We start from the raw sequence: 21,752 nt of genomic DNA, 5'->3' as shown, positions 1-21,752 counted from the left end.
GGCAAGGAGAAAATTTACAAATGGGAAATGATATCTCATTTCCTGTACTTAAGTGGACACTAAACACTGCAATGACTGTTAAGTCTAATTCAGTTCTGAATTAAGTTACCACTTACACTTAAACATTCCCAGAGGCATTTGGAGTGAAATCCCACAGCAAATAGGTTACAGTGACTTAGGAAAAATTTTCATAGAACACGAAACCTGGGAGGGGCCTAGTGAGAATCATCTAGTCTAACTCTGAATTCTCTTCTGTTTATGCCACTCAGCTATGAATTCCATTTGTATTATTACTTGTCATGATCATTTGCACTTAACAGGGTTTATTTCAAAGTTGGGGATCTTCTCAAAAATTTTAAGCTACCACAATAAACTGATCTATTTTCTTCACCAAGCAAGGAAATATATGGCAAGTGTTTTTTTTTCCCCCCAAAGTGGGAAAACCTGCTCCTGTTTACCTGGCATCAGAAGCTTTAGGCAACAAATTATGCAGTCTGAGCAAAATATCATGGCTAAAGCTCTGGCTATAAAATTTTAAAAACAAAACATTTATATAATACAGTAACAAAAAAGAACCCAAACCACAGATTTGTCAATATTTTTAGCACTGTTTCCACAAAATGGAGCTGTCTCCTTTGCCGCAGGGAAACTTTATGGCTGGTTGGTCGGTACCAGTAGCATCCAGAAGAGTTGGCTGGTTATCTGAAAATCCTGCAACATTTGAAATACGTGCATATTGCTTCCATTCACTTCCAAGATACTAGTTTTAAAATATCCTAACTTAAGCCACATAAATTTTATCAAACCCTATACTTTTATATACTCTACACTGTCAATTCCCTACTTTCCTACGCTTTCTGAAACTCTGCACCTTTCTGATTATTATAGCCATAGCAGCTTATTTATTCAACATGCTTAGTTTGTGCCTTTGTTTTGTTTTTAAACATGCTTGGGGACTAAGGGAACCAGGCAAGAGGTTAGAGGGTGAGCACTGTCATGCTCTCTATTCCTGACAGTTTGAATGTCTTGTGGTTGCCCCTGTTTATCTTCTAGCTCCCATTTTCAATGGAAGTTAAGATAATCTTTAATTAGAAAATGAAAACTAATAATCCAAAAAGTAAATTCAGGCTATTGGTTTAAGTCTCTATTGCTTCATTAATAAATGCATATATAATTTCTATCTACTAGTCACCACATAACACTGGACATTTTCAATCATGCATTAGAATATTAGTACTCTAAAATCAGAATTCTGGGCCTGCCACTACTGCTTGCACTTTCATTCAGACCCAGTTTTAAAATAAACATGCAGAAAAGACCCCCTGATTCAGAGGAATTAGGGGAAATAACAAGGATGCATGCAGTTTCAACTGAAAATGTGGGTTAATAAAGCGATTGCCTAGAAATGCAGGCAGGGCAGGTGCTCCACATCACAATGCTGCTTCAGACTAGAGGTACAAAGTCACACACAAAAAGGTGAAAATCAGGACCACTACTTAGTTACAAAAGGCTTAACTGCGAATCCTGGCCCTTTTGGGTAGAGAATGATGTGAAAACCCTGGGAAAGGAAAGAGAATTGAAAGATGTACAGTCTTTTGGAGTTTTCTTGGCCACTTATTGACAGCTATAGCATAGAAGAGCATACATGTGTAGAGATGGTGAAGATGCTCTTAGGCAGAATGGTTTGATTCACATTAATGAACTTTATCTGCACAGCCCCCTGGGGAAAAGGAGTTTATGAACAGCAGAGCCGATATAATGTAAACTCAAAATCAATGCCCTGAATTTAGCATAGATTTCTACTTTGAAAACTATCAGCCAAGGGATTCTTCCAAATAGGGTATGGTTAATAGCCAAGCAATGTTCTGAATAAACTAGAAGCAATTTGCTTGCACCAGCAGCACCATGAGAATGTAAACTCCTGGAGGCCAAGGGTCTCTTCATATTTTGCATATCACAGGTACACAAAAGAGTAAACATGAGACCACAACATTGGAAAGTAGTAACTGCATACCTAGAGACTACAAAAACTTGTAGCACATTTTAGCATTTACAACTATTAACGTGGCTGTTAAGGGTAGTCTTTAAGTAACTGAATTGTTGACATCACTATAATACACAGCGGTGTCCTCATGATCGTGCAGATGACTAAATATTGCTTGGTTATTCCAATGTCTCTAGCACCAACTGATGGTGTAGGACATTTAAAGAGGAGCTATAATCAATTTAATAGAATAGCCTTCTCCCTATCCTCTGGAGTTGCCATATAAGAAATATTAAAGAGGCACTATTTTCTTAAATCCACTCCACTTTTAGTTTTTTTCCCTGGGAAAACAGGGGAACATAGACCCAATCTTTTCAGGGACCTTCAAGGTGCTAAATGGCCAAAATGAACACAAGGTAAAAGGGAGTAAGAAGTCAGCTTCCATGCCACTATTATATCCTGATGTGAGGTGTGAGATCCCTCAGATCAAGAAACGTTTGTTGGGCTCTTATTAAAGAGTCACATGCCAAAGTCCTCAACACATGTACATCAGACAAGGTTTATAAAACCAACATGCTGTCTTTGGCTATTCCCTTCAATCCTTTGCTTTACATCTTTAAATTCTAACTCCCCTACACTAACCAGAGGCATCAGGAAAAGCCAGCTATCCAAGTTCTTGGTTTGTTTTTAACACACACACTTTCCATTCTTAAAATGCACCCAGAGAATGAAAGGAGAAAAGAAAAGGTGACAGAGCATAAAGTCGCCTATTCTATAAATGCCTGCTGCTGAAAAGAACATCAGAAGCAAAATCCCCACCTGATGGCTTCGGTGGGGCTACATGGGTAGGAGTACATTTGTTTCCTGGTAAACCACTAGAAAAATTTCATTCATTGACTCTACCCCTCTGCTTTAGGAAACAAATAGGGTCCCTAACCTTTACACTTACACACAAAAGTTGCTATTTCTCACACAATGATTTATTCATATACATTCAGCTTTTAAAGTACCTTTTATATGTTCTTTGCCTAAAACGTCTTCCTTTGGTGCAATGTTCATCACCAGAGCTTCACCAACTCAAGTAGTAATATTTATTCTATTGTACAACTTTGCTAATACAATTTACTGTACATGCAAAACTGTTATTGCTACAAAGATTCTACCTCTTGAAAATTATTATTCATTTTATGGCTTTTATTTTTTATTTTTTTTTTGCAATAGGAAATATCCTTTCCTATATACTGTGCTATTTTGCATTCATTCATTACCTTTTCAGAGGTATTTTTAAAAATATTTAAATGCTTTTTGGAAATAGATTCTCCCAGGCACTAAACTACTAGAGCCAAGAGTACAACTGCTTTAAGTACACTCTGAGAATCTAAACCTGGGTCCCTGGATATCTGCTGCTACAGAGTCTATTTGTTTAAGCTTGCTTGTGTACTGGAGACACATCACATTCCTTTTGCATTTCATATCATGGTAACTGTAAAATCTGTATCAAAAAATCCTGAACTCTCCTAATACCGAGACTTAAAAATCACCTCCGAAAACTGCCCTTTCCAAGTTCTCAAGGCAGCTTTTAGAGGTAGGAGTTTCTTTTCCACAGAAAGGTATCTTATGCTTTCAGAACAAAAACATTTATTTTTACAAGCAGAAAAAAGTGAAAGCTGTCTGAGGTGGCTTACTATAACCAAGCAAAAGAGATAGTTATTACATGGCAACCTGCTTAGGCTCCACCTAGCTACACTCCAATTCTTGCGAAAAGGTCTGGAATGCCATCAACACACAATTCAGACTGTGAAATAGGAAAAGCCTGTGACAAATTTATGTAGGACACTGAACTACTGACCAGTGTTCTTCCATAACAATTAGCATTTCGCAGACAGGAAATGTAAATGGTCTGCAGATTAGAAAAGCACTTGACCAACACAGCATCTCAGTAAGACATGCAAAATAAAAAAATAATTTCTTGATGCAAAGGAGTGGATTAAATAATAAACCTACAAGACACACTGTGTGAAAACAGCATAAGAACAATCTCATCTCAAACTAAGAGAACAAAGCAGAATCATGAAATGGGGCCTCATTTTGATTTGAGGTTTCTTAAGACACAAAGGCAGCTGGTTTCCAGCTACCTCAGAAAAAACTTAAATATCCTCAAACACAGTATTTCACACTGTAATCCCAGTTCTATTCATAAATGAGTCTTTTTGGCCTTAATCTCTTTTCCCCAGGGAGAATATCATGATTCCGATATTTATGAAAAAAGAAAAGATCTCGATTTTCCACTCATTTAACACTATTGGTTATTATCAATAATTCATCCTGAAGTTTAAATTATTACTAGGCTCATGCACTAACCCCTAACATGGCACTACAATATGCTACCAAGCACTAACGCTTACAAAACTATACACATCTCAAAATGGAAGACATTGGTGATTTTGTTGTTCTTAAACAACTTGTAACATTTGTCCACAAGTATTAAAATATACATATATATATTTCTATTGCACATATCCCGTTTTTGTTTAACTTTTTAAAAGAAAAACTGCCAGCTGACATGGATGAGCAGAGAAGGAAGTAGGCACAGCTACTGATCAAGGTGTAGTCCTGCCTAAAATTACAGCTTTTCCCATCAAGAAGGGGACAAAACAGCCCAGGGGGGAAAATGTATGCATATTAAGCAAACACTGGGCTAGTACACTGGCATAGACCCATTTTGTTAGATGCTATCTGGTGACAACCATTAAAGATGCAAAGAACAACTTGAACGAGAGCATTCAACAGTGGTTCCTTTAGCTATGAAATAATACAATGCAACTGGAGAAGAGGAGTCTGATACATACTCAAACAAATGGGCCAGAGATGGTTTCACTGGTGCTGACGGTGTAAAGTCCCTATCCCCTGCCAAATGGTCCTACCCAAAACACTGCAAAAAGGACAAGGGGAAGATGGATAACAAACAACTAAAGATATAAATTCTCAACATACCAATGGAACTCAGTCCTGTCTTTAACAACTCCAAAATAGTTAAAGAAAATATCAGGAAGTTGGCTGAGAAGTTACTTAGAGAAACATTTAAGTTACCTTTATCCGAAGTTACTTCTATGTTTTACCACTCAGTATTTGCCCTCAAAGGAAATTATATTTGATCTATATTATGTAATTATTTTACTAAAAAGCTTTCTTATGTCAATTCAAACAGGGTGACCAATTTACTAATCATTAAGAGTGCTCAACATTTCTCATTTTTGGCCATTTCTATCACTGCTAAATTTTGGTAAATCTGCCCTAAGTTTTTAGCATCACAGCATGTATGACCCTAGGCAAATTCCCTAAATCACAGATATGATCTAAGACAATTTGTTCTTAATTGCATCTAAGAAGTTGCAAATTCTTTCTCACAAAGACTCATAGCTTCCTTCTTCTTATGTAAAGACCTGACAATTCATACAGTGGTCCTGTTGATTTGGAAGCAAGAACAGCTTTACATTATAGTCTGTTCATCACACGGTATAAGTTTTAAGGAGAAGAACAATCCATATTTTTATTGAACTATTTTTCTTGTTTGAGTTTTTTTCCAGACCCCGAATTTCTTCTAAATCAACCACAAATTTGGGAACATTGCTACTGAAGTCCATTCTCTGATCACAGTTTGGTTCCAACCAGGGAAAGTTACCTGAGTCCCAGCCTTTACAACCTAACATTACACCTCACCTAAAAAAATAAACCAAACATCTGAATACCCATCTTGGATCAAAGGAACAAAGTTATTTATGTTTTTAGAAAACTGGGCTACAGAATGTAAGATGCCCTAAAGTTAGATGGAGCTGCGTAAGGCATTTTTGCTTGCTTTTCTCAGGAGAAAGGAATTATCTGCAAGCTCTTTTGTTTTCCCCATTCCTTCATGCCCAAAGTTGAAGGCAGGTCATACTAGAGGATCTGCCATATTTTCTGAACAGAAAAAACACTTAAGCCACTTGTTCCTGCCTTAGCAGCATGGAAAACCAAGTCTCAAGTGCTATGTTAAGAGTCCACAGAGAAGAATGAAGTAATTTGCAATATAGGAGCCTCTCATCTGAGGGAGGTGAAAAGGGTTCCACCAGTGGACTTGAATCTGTTTTGTTTCCTTTTCCAATCTTTCAGCAAACTCAAGCATGCATTCATAGGGTTAGCAAATGTACAATGTGGTCCCTCCTTAGAAAAATGAAAAATCATTAAAAAATACGAAATGTCCAAAGACTTCTGAGAGAGAAGCCAACAAAAGCTTCCTGCTCTAGGAGAAAAATCCCTCTTCTCATTCAAACTGTAGATTTACACATGTAAAGATGTGTATTTTACAGAGACTCCGTTAACCTTGCATTCTCTTGTCTTCATGCTTCTTTATTACATCAAAGGTTTTATTGCAAAATTGGATCTTTGTTCTTTTCCAGCAAATGTACTTCAAAGGATGAGTCAGCATTTAGATATTTAATATCTGTGGTTTTTAAGCATCTCTTTCATTTCATACTAGAACACATATTTGGAATTTACTCCTTGCAGATTCAACTGTGCTTATGACAGTGGTTGAAACTGGAAGACATTAAAAAAAAAAAAAACCTGATGTCATCCATACTTGCTATTTATTCGTTCTTCTTGTTTGGAACAAAAGGTAAAGAATTCACAAACACCAACATCTAAGCACCTTTTTCAAATTAAACATCAGCCTCAGCTTCCAAAATAACTTCTTTATAATTAAGCAAAAAGCAGAACATGCATGTCAGTTGCTTCTTTCTTCCTGGAGAACTTGGCAAGACAACTGCATCCTAGGAGCTTCTCAATGTTGAATCTGAGAAGTGGAACAAAAAGAAAAGCAGCCTTTTCCGATCCAAATCATGGAGGTAAAATGTGCAGAGAAGAGATATCCACATTTCAAGAATAGGGAAAGTGGCTGGATAAAAGGACTACCTACTCCAGGAGACAACACAGAATACCTGGAAATACAAAATAAATTAAAAACAGGGAGGTTAAGGCAGGTACTTCTGCATAAGCTCATGTTTAAAAATGATATAGAAAGAAAATACATTTTAGATTACACACTGTCTAAAAGAAAATGTCCAACGATAACACCAAATTCAGTATTGTCATCAGAAAAACAGCAAGTCAAGGGTGCCTGGATGGCTCAGACGGTTAAGCATCTGCCTTCGGCTCAGATCATGATCCCAGGGTCCTGGGATCGAGTCCTGCATCGGGCTCCCTGCTCCTTGGGAGCCTGCTTCTCCCTCTGCCTCTCTCTCTCTGTCTCTCATGAATAAATAAATAAAATCTTTAAAAAAAAAAAAAGAAAAGAAAAGCAGCAAGTCAAAAAAATATATAAGCACAATACAAAAAAGTTAGATTTATGTAAAAACTAAAAAAAAATAGAGATACACATGTCCAAGGGTTCCTGGGTGACTCAGTCGGTTAGGGCATCCAACTCTTGATTACAGCTCCAGTCATGATCTCAGGATCGTGAGATAGAGCCCTGTGTCAAGCTCAGCACTGAGTCTGCTTGGGATTCTCTCTCTCCCTCTCCCCCTCAGCTGCTCGCAGGTGCTCTCTCTCTCTCAAATATATAAATCTTTAAAAAAACTACAAAGCTATAGGTAATCAAAATGGTATGGTACTGGCACAAAAACAGACACATAGATCAGAAGAATAGAACAGAAAATCCAGAAATAAACCCACAATTATACAGTCAATTAATCTTCAAAAAAGCAGGAAAGAATGTGCAATGGGGAAAAGATGGTCTCCTCAATAAATGGTGTTGGGAAAACTGGACAGCTACGTGCAAAAGAATGGAACTGGGCCACTTTCTTACACTATTAACAAAAATAAACTGAAAATGTATTAAAGACCTAAATATGAGAACTGAAACCCTAAAAATCCTAGAAGAGATCACAGGCAGTAGTGTCTCTGACATCAGCCACAGCAACATTTTTTTAGATAGGTCTCCTACAGCAAGGGAAATAAAAGCAAAAATAAATTACTGGGACTACATCCATATAAAAAGCTTCTGTACAGTGAAGGAAACAATCAACAAAACTAAAAGGCAACCTACTGAATGGGAGAATATATTTACAAATGACATACCAATAAAGGGTTAGTATCCAAAATATATAAAGAACTGATACAATTCAACACCAAAAAACCCCCAAAATTCAATTAAAAAATGGGCAGAAGACATGAACAGACATTTCACCAAAGACAACATACAGATGGCCAAAAGACACATGAAAAGATGCTCAACATCACTCATCATCAGGGAAATGCAAATCAAAACTACAATGTGGGGGTGCCTGGGTGGCTCAGTCGGGTTAAGCGACTGCCTTTGGCTCAGGTCATGATCCTGGAGTCCCGGGATCGAGTCCCGCATCGGGCTCCCTGCTGAGCAGGGAGTCTGCTTCTCTCTCTGACCCTCCCCCCTCTCATGTACTCTCTCTCTCTCATTCTCACTCTCTCAAAATAAATAAATCTTAAAAAAAAAAAAACTACAATGAGGTATCACCTCACACCTGTCAGAATGGCTAAAATAAAAAACAAGTGTTGGGAGGATGTGGAGAAAAAGGAACCCTCTTGCACTATTGGTAGGAATGCAAACTGGTGCAGCCACTGTGCAAAACAGTATGAAGGTTCCTCAAAAGTTAAAAATGAGGGGCGCCTGGGTGGCTCAGTCATTAAGCATCTGCCTTCAGCTCAGGTCATGATCTGGGGGTCCTGGGATCGAGCCCCGCGTGGAGCTCCCTGCTTGGCGGGAAGCCTGCTTCTCCCTCTCCCACTCCCCCTGCTTGTGTTCCCTCTCTCGCTGTGTCTCTCTCTGTCAAATAAATAAGTAAAATCTTAAAAAAAAAAAAGCTAAAAATGAAACTATCCTACAATCCAGTAATTGCACTACTGGATATCTACCAAAAAAATACAAACACACTAATTCAAAGGGACACATGCACCCCTATCTTTATAACAACGTTATATACAATAGCCAAATTAGGAAGCAGCTTAAGTGTTCATTGATAGGTGAATGGATAAAGAAGATGTGGTATATATACATACACAATGGAATATTATTCGGCTATAAGCTGAATAAAGTCGAAAGGCCAAAAAGCTGAACAAGCCAAAAAGAATGAAATCTTGCCATCTGCAACAACATGGATGGAGCTAAAGAGTACAATGCTAAGTGAAATAAATCAGAGAAAGAGCAATACCTTATTATTTCACTCATATGTGGAATTTAAACAAATGAGCAAAGGAAAAAGAAGGAAACCAAGAAACAGATTCTTTTTTTTTTTTAAGATTTTATTTATTTATTTGACAGACAGCGAGAGAGGGAACACAAGCAGGGGGAGTAGGAGAGGGAGAAGCAGGCTTCCCTCGGAGCAGGGAGCCCGATGCGAGGCTCGATCCCAGGACCCCGAGATCATGACCTGAGCCAAAGGCAGACGCTTAACGACTGAGCCACCCAGGGGCCCCAAGAAACAGATTCTTAACTACAGAGAACAAACTGATGGTTACCAGAGAGGAGGTGGGTGGCAGGATGGGTGAAATAGGTGATGGGGATTAGGGAGGACATCTACTGTGATGAGCACTGGGTGAGGTATGGAATTGCTGAATCACTGTATTGCACAGGTGAAACTAATATAACACTGCATGTTAACTATACTGGAATTAAAGGCAAATGTAAATTAATTCAGAATCAAATCAGCAGGAAGAGAATTATAGAATTTGCATTTGTTGCAAAAGCAGCAGAAGAGTAAAAAAATAGAGAAGATCCAGAGAAGGGCCTTTAGAACACCATGGGCAACAGAGCTGTTTCATTATATAAGCTTACTCAGGCCAATTCAATGCTTGCACCAGCCATTAGACTGTTCTGTAGTTCAATTATTATTTTTTAGGATTTTATTTATTTATTTGAGAGAGAGAGAGAGCAAGAGAGCACAAGCAGGGGAAAGCAGCAGAGGGAAAGGGAGAAGCAGGCTCCCTGCTGAACAAGGAGCCCAATGCAGGACTAGATCCCAGGACCCTGGGATCATGACCTGAGCTGAAGGCAGACGCTTAACTGACTGAGCCACCCAAGCACCACCTGCAGTTCAATTCTAATGGCAAGATAACTGGTAGTAATGTTGAGTGTGAAAGAAGATACAAGCTAGTTCCTTCCAGGAGGAAATATGCTAAAAGAATTCTATGTACACCAAATAAGCATCAAAGACGAGCACCTTTTCCTAACAGGGAACCTACCTAGACTGTCTTATAAACAAATTCCTTCAGCAATACTTACTAATAAAAATACATACATTCATCATATATAAACTTCACCTCTCCCCCATCTGTATCTTCATATTAGGCAATAATGCTAGAATATCATAAGCCTGTTTTCTCTTCAAAAGACCCAATTTCAGGCTCCTGGATGACTCAGTCGGTTAAGCAACTGCCTTTGGCTCAGCTCATGATCTCAGGGTCCTGGGATCGAGTCCCGCATCGGGCTCCCTGCTCAGCAGAGAGCCTGTTTCTCCCTCTCCCTCTTCCACTTCCCCTGCTCATCCCTCCACTCTCTCTCAATAAAATCTTTAAAAAACAAACAAAAACCCCATAATACCCAATTTCACATTCACTCAGACACCATTCAATTTTATTCACTCTAAACACAAATATGGATCACAAACTGTAGGACCTACTGAAAAGTGAATGAATAGTAGTAGCTTAGCTTGAAAGCCATAGTTCTGACCATGACCTCCAATTCCCCCTAAGGTCTACACCACCTTCCACCGTATCTCTTCTGACCCCAACTCTATTTCTTTTTTTTTTTTTTTTTTTAAAGATTTTATTTATTTATTTGACAGAGAGAGACACAGCGAGAGAGGGAACACAAGCAGGGGGAGCGGGAGAGGGAGAAGCGGGCTTCCCAAGGAGCAGGGAGCCCGATGTGGGGCTCGATCCCAGGATCCTGGGATCATGACCTGAGCCAAAGGCAGACGCTTAACGACGGAGACACCCAGGTGACCCCCAACTCTAATTTTATCTCCCCCTCCATCATGTGCTCCAACCACACTGGACTCTTTGCTCTTCCTGGAATGTCAGGCATACTCCAACCTTATAGCCTTTGTACTGGCTGTTCCCTTTGTGAGAGGACCCTTCCCCAGGTATCCACATAGCTAGTCCTCTTACCTCAAGTCTTTACTTAAATGTCATTTTCTCAATGAGGCCTACTTTGAGCCAGTTTAAGATTATACTGTCCCTCCATCCCATCCACAGACACATTTCTACCATTCCCCTTTACCCTATCTACTTTTCCTTTTATCCATAGCTTGTAACACTATCTAACCTACTCCATAAGGTATTTAATATGTTTCTTCATTTACTGTCCTGTCTAAAATGTAAGCTCCAGAGGTGCCTGGGTGGCTCAGTCATTAAGCGTCTGCCTTCGGCTCAGGTCATGATTCCAGGGTCCTGGGATCGAGCCCCGCATCGGGCTCCCTGCTCGGCGGGGGGTCTGCTTCTCCCTCTCCCACTCCCCCTGCTTGTGTTTCTTCTCTCGCTGTCTCTCTCTCTGTCAAATAAATAAATAAAATCTTAAAAAATAAATAAAAATAAATAAAATAAAATATAAGCTCCAGGGGTGCCTGTCTGGCATAGTCAGTGGAGCATGCAACTCTTGATCTCAGAGTTGTAAGTTTGAGCTCCACACTGGGTGTAGAGATTACTCAAAAATAAAATATTTAATACATAACATAACGTAACATGTAAGCACCATCAGGAAGGAAACTGTTTTGTTCACCAGTGAATCCCAAACACCCAGACTAGCATGTGACCCAGGTAACCACTTGATAAAAATTTGCTGAATAAATGAATGAAGAGCAGGGCTCTTAAAAACATTTAGCCAACATGAGTTAAAATGTAAGCAGGTTCTAGAGTTAAGTGAGGAAACCAAAACTATACACACTGATCTACAAAATCTTCAAATACATCCTTATAAAGTTGATGACTTACTAGGCCCTTCTAGCTCTTTGAGGTCACTTGTTTAATGCTATTGATTATACAAATAAAGTAACTCTGTATTAGAAAATTTGACTTTCTGGGAGGACAGAAAGGGAAATCAGAATTTTTAAGGTAGTACTTGGGCTAGCCAGACCTGCCTCAAATAACTCTGGGTGTAGTCAGCTTCTAAGATGGGCCCCAGTTATTGTTGCCTCCGGGTATTCACACCCTCCTACAGTCTCCTCTAACGATGAATCAGGGTATGATAAAGAATTTGGCCTTTGTCCTGGGATGGAAACTCTAAATCCTTGGAATTTACAGTAAATGAGGCAGAAGAAATTATACAACAGAGTCCTAAATAATTAATGGGTCAAAGAAAAAATGACAAGGGAAATTAGGAAATACCTTGAGATAAATGAAAACAACACAACAAACCAAAAATTATGGGATGAAGTAAAGCATAAGAGGGAAATTTATAGATATAAATGCTTACTTTAAAAAAGAAAGATCTCAGGTGCCTGGGTGGCTCAGTCGTTATGTGCCTGCCTTCAGCTCAGGTCATGATCCCCGGGTCCTGGGATCGAGCCCCACATTGGGCTCCATGCTCAGCAGGAGGCCTGCTTCTCCCTTTCCCACTTCCCCTGCTTGTGTTCCCTCTTTCGCTGTGTCTCTGTCAAATAAATAAATAAAATCTTAAAAAAAAAAAAAAAGATCTCAAATCAGCAACCTAACTTTATACCTTAAAGAACTAGAGAAAGAAAAAACCCAAAGCTAGCAAGAACAAAAAATAAATATCAGAGCAGAGATAAATAAAAGAGGGAATAGAAAAACAGAGAAAACCAACGAACCCAAAATTCGGTTCTGACAGGGTTGTGAGAATCCCTGAATTTGCAGCCAATTGATCAGAAATGCAGGTTGCCTGGGAATCCTCCTAAGTGTGGCTGTCTTCTGAAGTGAGGGCAATCTTGGGGTACCTGACTGGCTCAGTACAAACAGCATGCGACTCTTAATCTCAGGGTCATGAGTTCAAGCATTACGCTGGGCATGGAGCCTATTCTAAAAACAAACAAACAACCACCACCACCACAAAACCCATAAAGATTAAAGTGAGGGCAGTCTTGTTGGGAACAGGGCCTCTGACTTGTGGGGTCTGTATTAACTCTGGATGGTTAAGTGTCAGAACTATATTGCAGTACACTAGTTGGTCTCAAAAAAGTGACCAACTGAATGAGGAGAAAGTGATGATGAGTGACTTCTGAGACATAGATGGAGCTGTGACTTCTGCACTGTTCTCTTGGACTGCTTATTCTGGGAGAAGCCAGATGCTGTACATGAAGGCATTTAAGCAGCCTTGGAAGAGGCCGACACTGGAAGGAACAAAGGCTTTCCACCACTAGCATGAATTTAACAGCCACGTGAAGGAGCCACTATGGAATTAGATAACTGCCACCCAGCCAATCTTGACTGCAACCTTAGAAGAGAATCCAAGCCAGGAAGCCCCGGTGTTAAACTGCTCTGTAACTCCTGACCCACATAAACTGTAAGAGATAATACATGTTTACTGTTGTTTTAATCCACTAAATTTTGGATAATCTGTTATGCATCATTGAATAACTAATACACTTTGCTTCCTCGAAGGACAGAAAGAATGATATATCATGGGAGTTTAATTACTCCTTTCTTAAAAAATAAAAATTCGGGGGCACCTGGGTGGCTTAGTCGTTAAGTGTCTGCCTTCAGCTCGGGTCATGATCCCAGGGTCCTGGAACCGAGACCAGCATCGGGCTCCCTGCTCAGCAGGAAGCCTGCTTCTCCCTCTCCCTCTCCCACTCCCCCTGTTTGTGTTCCCTCTCTTGCTGTCTCCCTCTGTCAAATAAATAAATAAAATCTTTAAAAAATAAAATAAAAATAATAAAAATAAAAATTCGGTTTGCTCCCGGGTTTCAGCATCAAAAAAAAAAAAAAAAAGCAAAAAACTCCTTTCTTACTTTGCTATGTAAATTCAGAACGCATTTTACAAAACACAATGGCTATCCTTATCATTCCAGTTAAGTTTTTAAGTGTCTTATTAAAATAGTGCTGGGTCAGGGCAGCTGGGTGGCTCAGTCAGTTAAGTGGCTGCCTTTGGCTCAGGTCGTGATCCCAGGGTCCTGGGGATTGAATCCCACGTGGGGCTCCCTGCTTAGTGGGGAGCCTGCTTCTCCCTCTCCCTCTGCCCCTCCCCACCGCTCATGCTCTCTCTCAAATAAATAAACAAAATCTTGAAAGAAAAAAAAAATAGTGCTGGGTCTGATGGACAGTTTCTGCCCCCAGATATGGATAGGCTCTACTGATGTAAAATCACTGCCTGAGCAAAAATTTAATTTCTCAGTCATTCAACATTTATTGAGTGCTTCCTTTCTTTGAAAATTTTAAATTATTTACTTGAATAGGTAACAAAAGCACTAACAGGAAAAGGTACAATAGGATATACAATGTTTCTTCCATATCCACTTATCTATTTTTTTTTAAATTGAATTAGCCAACATATACTACATCATTAACAGATGTACATCATAACATTTCAGATGTAGAGTTCAGTGATTCATCAGTTGCTTGTAACATCCAATGCTCATCACATCACCTGCCCTCCTTAATGCCCATAACCCAATTCCATATACTTTTATATATTCTATGGCTACATAACATCTAAGTAGATTTATTTTCTCCCCACAAATGAAAGTATACTACACACCATGTTCTGCACCTTGCTTTTCCCTTTAATGTATATTAGTGATCATTCCATATCAGAATTAAAGCTACCTTTTTTTTTTTTTAAGATTTTATTTGAGAGAGAGCAAGCGAGAAAGTATGAGTAGGGGGAGGGGCAGAGCGAGAGGGAGAAGCAGACTCCCCACTGAGCAGGGAGCCTAGGACCCTGGGATCATGACCTAAGCCTAAGGCAGATGCTTAACAGACTGAGCCACCCAGGTGCCCCAAAGCTACCCTTTAAGTACAGAAGCACCTACATTTACTTACATCAGTTCCCTGCAGATAGATATTTAGATGTTACTAATATTGGGCTATACCAATGTCGTTTCTATTACTATCTACCTGGATTTATTTTTTTTAAGATTTGAGAGAGAGAGAGAGAGTGTGTGTGTGTGTGTGCACACAGCACGCACAAACGGGGGAGAGGAAGAATCCCAATCAGCACAGTACCCAACGTGGGGTTCAATCTCAGGACCTGAGGATCAGGACCTGAGCCAAAAGTGAAACCAAGAGTTGGACACTTAACCAACTGCACCACCCAGGCGCCCTCTACCTGGATTTAATTAAGGTTCTAAATTCAAGCAACAAAGCCCCTGTTCTAAAACCATATGATAAAGGCTCTCTCACCTAAATTTGTCCCAGCAGTTTTTATTCCTTTTCTTTTTTTTCTTTTATTCCTTTCCTTTTGTACATTGTAATACAGATTCTCCTTATGATCTGATAAACCCATCCTAAGTCAAAAATGCATTTAATACACCTAACTTACCAAACCTCATAGCTTAGCCTAGCCTACTTTAAACGTGTTTAGAACACTTACATTAGCCTACAGTTGAGCAAAATCATCTAACCCAAAGCCTATTTTATAATAAATTACTGAATATCTCATCTCATACAATTTATTGAATACTGTACTCAAAGTGAAAAACAGTTGTATGTGTTTACCCTCGTGGATCACGTGGCTGATTTACAGCTGTGGTTTGCTACCAGTGTCCAGCACCATAAAAGCATCATACCACATTATTACTATCCAGGGAAAAGATCAAAATTTAAAAACTGGGGGTGCCTGGGTGGCTCAGTTATTAAGCATCTGCCTTTGGCTCAGGTCATGCAAGGTCCTGGGATCGAGCCCCACACTGGGCTCCCTGCTCCGCAGGAAGCCTGCTTCTCCCTCTCCCACTCCCCCTGCTTGTGTTCCCTCTCTTGCTGTGTCTGTCAAATAAATAAATTAAATCTTTTTTTTTAAAGATTTTATTTATTTATTTGAGGGAGGAAGAATGAGAGCCAGAGAGCACGAGAGGGAAGAGGGTCAGAGGGAGAAGCAAACTCCCTGCTGAGCAGGGAGCCCGATGCGGGACTCGATCCCGGGACTCCAGGATCATGACCTGAGCCGAAGGCAGTCGCTTAACCAACTGAGCCACCCAGGCGCCCAATAAATAAAATCTTAAAAAAAAAAAATTAAAAACTGAAGTATGGTTTCTACTGAATGTGTACTGCTTTCACACCATCGAAAAGGCAAAAAATTGTTCAGACGAACCATCATTAAGTCAGGGACTGTCTGTATAGCTGGAATTTTTTACTTACCTTTTTTTAAAATTTGTTTTTATTGTGGTAAAATACACATAATATAAAACTTATCATCTTCACCCTTTTTAAGTGTTCGGTTCAGTGGTATTAAGTACATTCATACTGTTGTGCAAGCATCACCACCTTCCATCCCCAGAACTTTTTTTCATTTACAAAACTAAAACTCTGTCCCCATTAAATAATAACTCCCAATTTTCCCTTCCTGAAGTCCCTGGCAACCACCATCCTACTTTCTGTCTCTATGATTTTCACTATTTTTCAAGTACCTTTATAAGTGATATACAATATTTTAATCCTTAAAGCAGCTGTACATTGAATGATTTCCATGTAATACAATCAATGTATATGACTAAGTAGATGAGTTGAACTGTGTCCTCCCCAAATTCATAAATTGAAGTCTAATCCCTAGCACCTCAAAATGTGACCTTATGTGAAAATAGTCAATACAGTCACTGCAGATATAATTAGTTAAAATGAGGTCCTACTGGAGCAGGGTGGGCCCCCCATCTAACATGACTGGTGTTCCCACAGAACTTAGGACACAGACGCAGGGAGAATGTCATGCTGCCACGAGCCAAGGAACTACCAAAAGTTAGAAGGAAGGCCTGAAACACATCCTTCCCTAGTACCTTCAAAGGGAGTATGACCCTGCCCACACGTTGATTTTGGATGTTTGATCTCCAAAGCTGTGAGACAATATATTTCTGTTGTTCTAAGTCACCTAGTTTGTTTTAGCAGCCCTAGGAAACCCTATTTTACAGATAAAGTTGTCAATTTTTAAAGCACATATCACTTTCTGCTCTTTGAGCAATAGAACATACATCTGTGGTAAATTCAGAAGACAGCAACACTATGGCTAGACTCATACCTAGAAATATTAATGGTGTAGTGAAAAGCTTTAGAAATTAAAGATTAAAATATCAGTATTTACCTATAATTAAAACAAGTGAATATATCCTAAAATTTGCCTAGGAGCACTTATATTTTATCATTTGATCTTCAATCTAATTAAAGCTGTATCTTTCTTCTTTATCCAATAAAAATTATTGGTTTGGGCAAATGATGAAGTTTTTCTTCTTTATACTTGATACACTGCTTTTGTTGAAAATACAAGGTTTAGCTTAAATATAAGTAATTTCTAGTCACAGGGCGCCTGGGTGGCTCAGTCGGTTAAGCGTCTGCCCTTGGCTCAGGTCATGATCCCAGGGTCCTGGGACTGAGTCCCACATTGGGCTCCCTGCTCAGCGGGGAGCCTTCTCCCTCTCCCTCTGCCCCCTCCTCATGCTTGCTCTCTCTCTCTAGTGCTTTCTCTCTCTAATAAATAAATAAAATCTTAAAAATTTCTAGTCATTTTTGATGTTCATTTTCTGTTGAAGCTTACTGTTCTACTTCTATCTAGCTATTTTTCAAGCTGCCGAAACAGTATCTGGAAGCATTAGCCACTACTACTCACTTGCCAAATCCTGAGTTCTGATTTTTGCTTTCTTCTCAAGATGTATAAAAGCACCTGGAAGCCAAAGAAAATGTTCTTCCTGTGATAAGGAAAAATAAAAACAACATTACAGTAAGGATACAGCCCTCACTTGTGCTATATGCTTCTTTGTGCAAAACTATTCAAATGAACCAAGCTATTTTTAAAACATCACCATGGGGCACCTGGGTGGCTCAGTCATTTAAGTGTCCAACTCTTGGTTTCCACTCAGGTCATGATCTCAGGGGTCTTGGGATCTAGCCCCAGGTAGGGCTCTGACCTCAGTCAGAGGTAGGTAGGTAGGTAGGTAGGGGGTGTGTGGGTGTGGGTGTGTGGGTGTGTGTGTGTGGGTGTGTGTGTGTGCTTGCAAGATTCGTGTGTGTGTGTGTGTGCGCGCACGCGCGCTTCCAAGATTCTTTCCCTCTGCCCCCACCTGCGATCTCTCTGGCTCTCTCCCTCTCTAAAATACTCTTTAAAAAAATCATTATCAAAAACTATTCAAAAGGAATAGTCAGAAAGAAGTTACTCTCTACCTGCACTGGGACTAATTTTATAAGGGTATCAAAACTCTTGAATAAGTGGTTCTCAAGTTTTTATGGTACTCTCTTCCCACTAAGAACCTGATGATGCCGTGGTCCCTCTTCTCACAAAAGACCTCTGCTTTAATATAGATGACCACACCCCTCTGTTGTAAGGTAGGAATAATACTGTTCCTTTCCTCTGCCCTACATATCTTGTTTCTTCTTCTAGATGAAACTGAAAAAAATACTCCTGACAAAAGAGAAAGGTCTTATTTATAAGGAAGCTATTCTTTACGCGGTATTTCCAGCTTTGCTAAATCAAGGACCAGTAAAGAGCCCACCAGAAATATTCATTCCTATTATGACATATCAGTGGAACTGCACCCAACTAACATGCCAATTCTAAATAGGCTTCACTAATTCAGAAACCTAGTAACAGGAAATTTTCCAAGGATTTAAGTGAAACACCGAATCAGGGGTTATAAAAATCCAATTTATAAAAAGAAACCCCATATACAAGAACCGAATACAAATGACTTGACATTATACTTGGCAACCCCACCACATTATACAAATTACGTTCTAATAATATTTCCCCAAACTCTTTCTCACTATCTCTATAAACGATAAATAAATAAAAATTGTACACTGGCTGGCTCCTTCAATTCTGGAAAACAACAACGGTGAATTCTACCGGGACCTACAGTCAGTCGAGATTAATGCGCCATTAAGCAATTACCAGGTCATACAAGGACAAAGCTGCTTACTCGGATCTTAAAAGTTTGAGGGGTGGGAGGGGGAAATGAATGAATAGGTAGCAAGAGAACGTGAATGATACAAATTAAAATCCCGGGGGAGAACCTATTAAACCAAATCTCAAGGTCAACGGACCAGGGACACAAATTACTCAGGGCCCCAGTAGGCCTCGATTGATACCGGAGACTCAGGCAAAACAGCGAACACGAAGCCGTCTGGTGAGGAATATAAATAAATCAATAAAATAAAGGTATTCTTTAAAAAAATAAACCGCTGGACGACGCAGCGGCTGGCAGATACACAGCCGCGTGGGTGCAATCACCGGGGAACAAGCCGAAAGCACAAAGGCAGACAAAAAAAGGCACTGAGAAGGACAGAGGCGGGTAGAAAACGAAGTGTTGGTGCCACACACTCCGGAAGGTTTGTACGGCCGCCCGAGGCAGCTCGGCAGGAAGCCCGCGCCAGGCCGAGGCCCGCGCCCGCTGCAGGCAGGGTTCCGCGCGCTCCCGTCCCCCGACCGGGCTGGGCCACGCCACCTCCTGTTAGTTCCCGTCGCCCGCCTTCTCGGCTTACCTCGCACCGACCAGAAGGAGCACTGGACACTCCGGGGGCCTTACCGCCCCCGGCCCAACGGCCGGCTGCCACCCGCACGCCTCACTCCGCCATCTTCGCTCTTTCCCAAGTCCGCCAACCCTGCGGCAGCCGTTTCCAAAAGCTCCGCCTCCGCTTCTGCCGCTGAGTCCCGACTGGTTAACGACTTGCGCAAGCGCATTGTCTTCCCGCTGTGGGCTGGTTGGAATGTACGTCCGTCAATAGTGCTGACCCCACTCTTTTCGATCTTTTTTTTTGCGGGATTGGGTCCCAGAGTTGAGGTAACGGGGGAAAAACGTTTTTGTAATTCACTTGTTAGGAATGTAAAATTATTTCCGCGTAGAACCTGTGTCACTTCGTGGAAAGGTAGTCTGGCTAGGCCGCATGACAGTTTTATAAGACACCGTTAGGTTCAACTATACTGCTAATAATTTCATTCTCGGACCGGGAGTTTTTAATCCTGGACATAATACCACACCTAGGCAGACAGTTTAATAGCTCGTTTGTATCTCATTCTCTCTGACTTGTTTCCTTCATAAGGGGCGCAAACGTCAGACCGCTGTTTCTAGCTCTGGTCAATACAGGAGAGCAAATTCGTTTCTTTCGTTTAAGGATTCTTCTGGCAAATGTCAGACCGTTATAACTGACAGTTTTGTTGCTTCCTACACTCAGCTGTAGGGCTCTTGGGATCCTTTCTAAAGGGATTGTTTCAGGAGAGGCAAGTAGGGTAATTAGAAGTTGCTATTACACGGTGCCAACGGTGGCTCCCAGGTATGAGATGTAGGTCCTCAAACACCAGTAAGGCTCTCAAATGGGGTGCTTCCTAGAAATATGGATTCCTAAGGCTGCACCTCCCTGAGATCCAATTCCCAAAGTCCTCGGATGAAGCTAAGGAGTCTTAATTTTACAGAAGCTAATGATAAAGGGCAACTAAGGGAAAACCTTCACTCAAAATGGGGGAGCCTGCCTTGCTCAGTCAGAAGAGCATACGTACTACTCTTGATCTCAGGGTCGTGATTCAAGTCCCACTTTGGGCGTGGAACCTACTTAAAAAAAAATCATACCTCATGGTGAGCCTTCATACTTTCCCTTTAAGATCAGAAACCAAGCAAGGACACAGGCTCTCTTCACCTCTATTCAACATTGTACTGGAGGGTGTAGTCAGTGCAAAAAAGGCAAACAAAAGGCATCCAGATTGGAAGAAACAAAACTGCCTTTATTTGCAGGTGATGTGATCCTCTGTTGAAAATCATAAGGAGCACGTACACAGCAAAAACAAAAGTACTGGAACTTCTATGTTTAGTGAGGTTGCAGAATACAAGATAAGTATACAAAAATCAACTATTTCTCTACACTAATATAAAAAATGAAATTAACAACTGCATTCATAATAGCATCAAAAAGAATAAAATACTTAGGAAAAAGTTTAATAAAACAAATCCAAATTTATACACCAAAAATATAAAACATACTGAGAAATGAAGATCTAAAGTAAAGAGACTTTGCATGTTCATGGTTTGTCAGACTCAGTATTAAGATGGCAATTCTCAAATTGATTAGATTCAATGCAATACCTAACAAAATCCTAGCAGTGTGTGGTAGAAATTGACAAGCCGATCCTGAAATGTATAAGGAAATACAAAGGACACAGAATAGCTAAGCCAATTTTGAAAAAAAAGAGTCTGAATTACACTACCCAATTCATAACTGACTACAAAGCTACAGTAATTGAAACAGTATTCACAAGGATAGGCCTATAGAGACAGCGAAACAGAATTGAGAGTCCAGAAACAAACCCTTACATTTAGGATCAATTTTTGACCAACATGCAAGATAATTCAATGGGAAAAGGATAGTGTCTTCAATCCAGGATATTGGTAGGGTCAATTGATATTTAGTTCAGTTATTAAAATATTAAAATACTTACACACTTCGCATTTCCCATTTCCCCAGACCCAAGGTTGCCTTCTCTGCCTCCTCTTATACTCAGGACCCCTCCCTCCCATACTTACCTCTATCCAGCAACTGAAGGGTTTACTGCCTAGCACAGCAGAGAATCTATCTCTAGGACTTAGCTCCAGCCATACATTCTGATAGATCAGTG

General features: G+C 40.1%; 1 long non-coding RNA gene across 1 annotated transcript; it reads right to left on the bottom strand.

The window, feature by feature from the left end:
* Positions 1-5,503: 5,503 nt before the first annotated feature.
* On the bottom strand, positions 5,504-19,777 carry LOC112832967 (uncharacterized). The gene is made up of 3 exons (XR_003210516.2): positions 19,631-19,777; positions 17,763-17,841; positions 5,504-6,960 (listed from the first exon to the last, which is right to left on the bottom strand). It is a non-coding gene; the product is annotated as an uncharacterized lncRNA (long non-coding RNA).
* Between the last annotated feature and the right edge of the window lie 1,975 nt (positions 19,778-21,752).

This window comes from Callorhinus ursinus, unplaced genomic scaffold (assembly GCF_003265705.2).
Source record: "Callorhinus ursinus isolate GAN/ISIS: 27379988/994484 unplaced genomic scaffold, GSC_fseal_2.0 scaffold25, whole genome shotgun sequence".
Lineage (NCBI taxonomy): Eukaryota > Metazoa > Chordata > Mammalia > Carnivora > Otariidae > Callorhinus > Callorhinus ursinus.
This window is presented reverse-complemented; position numbering and strand designations above follow the sequence as displayed.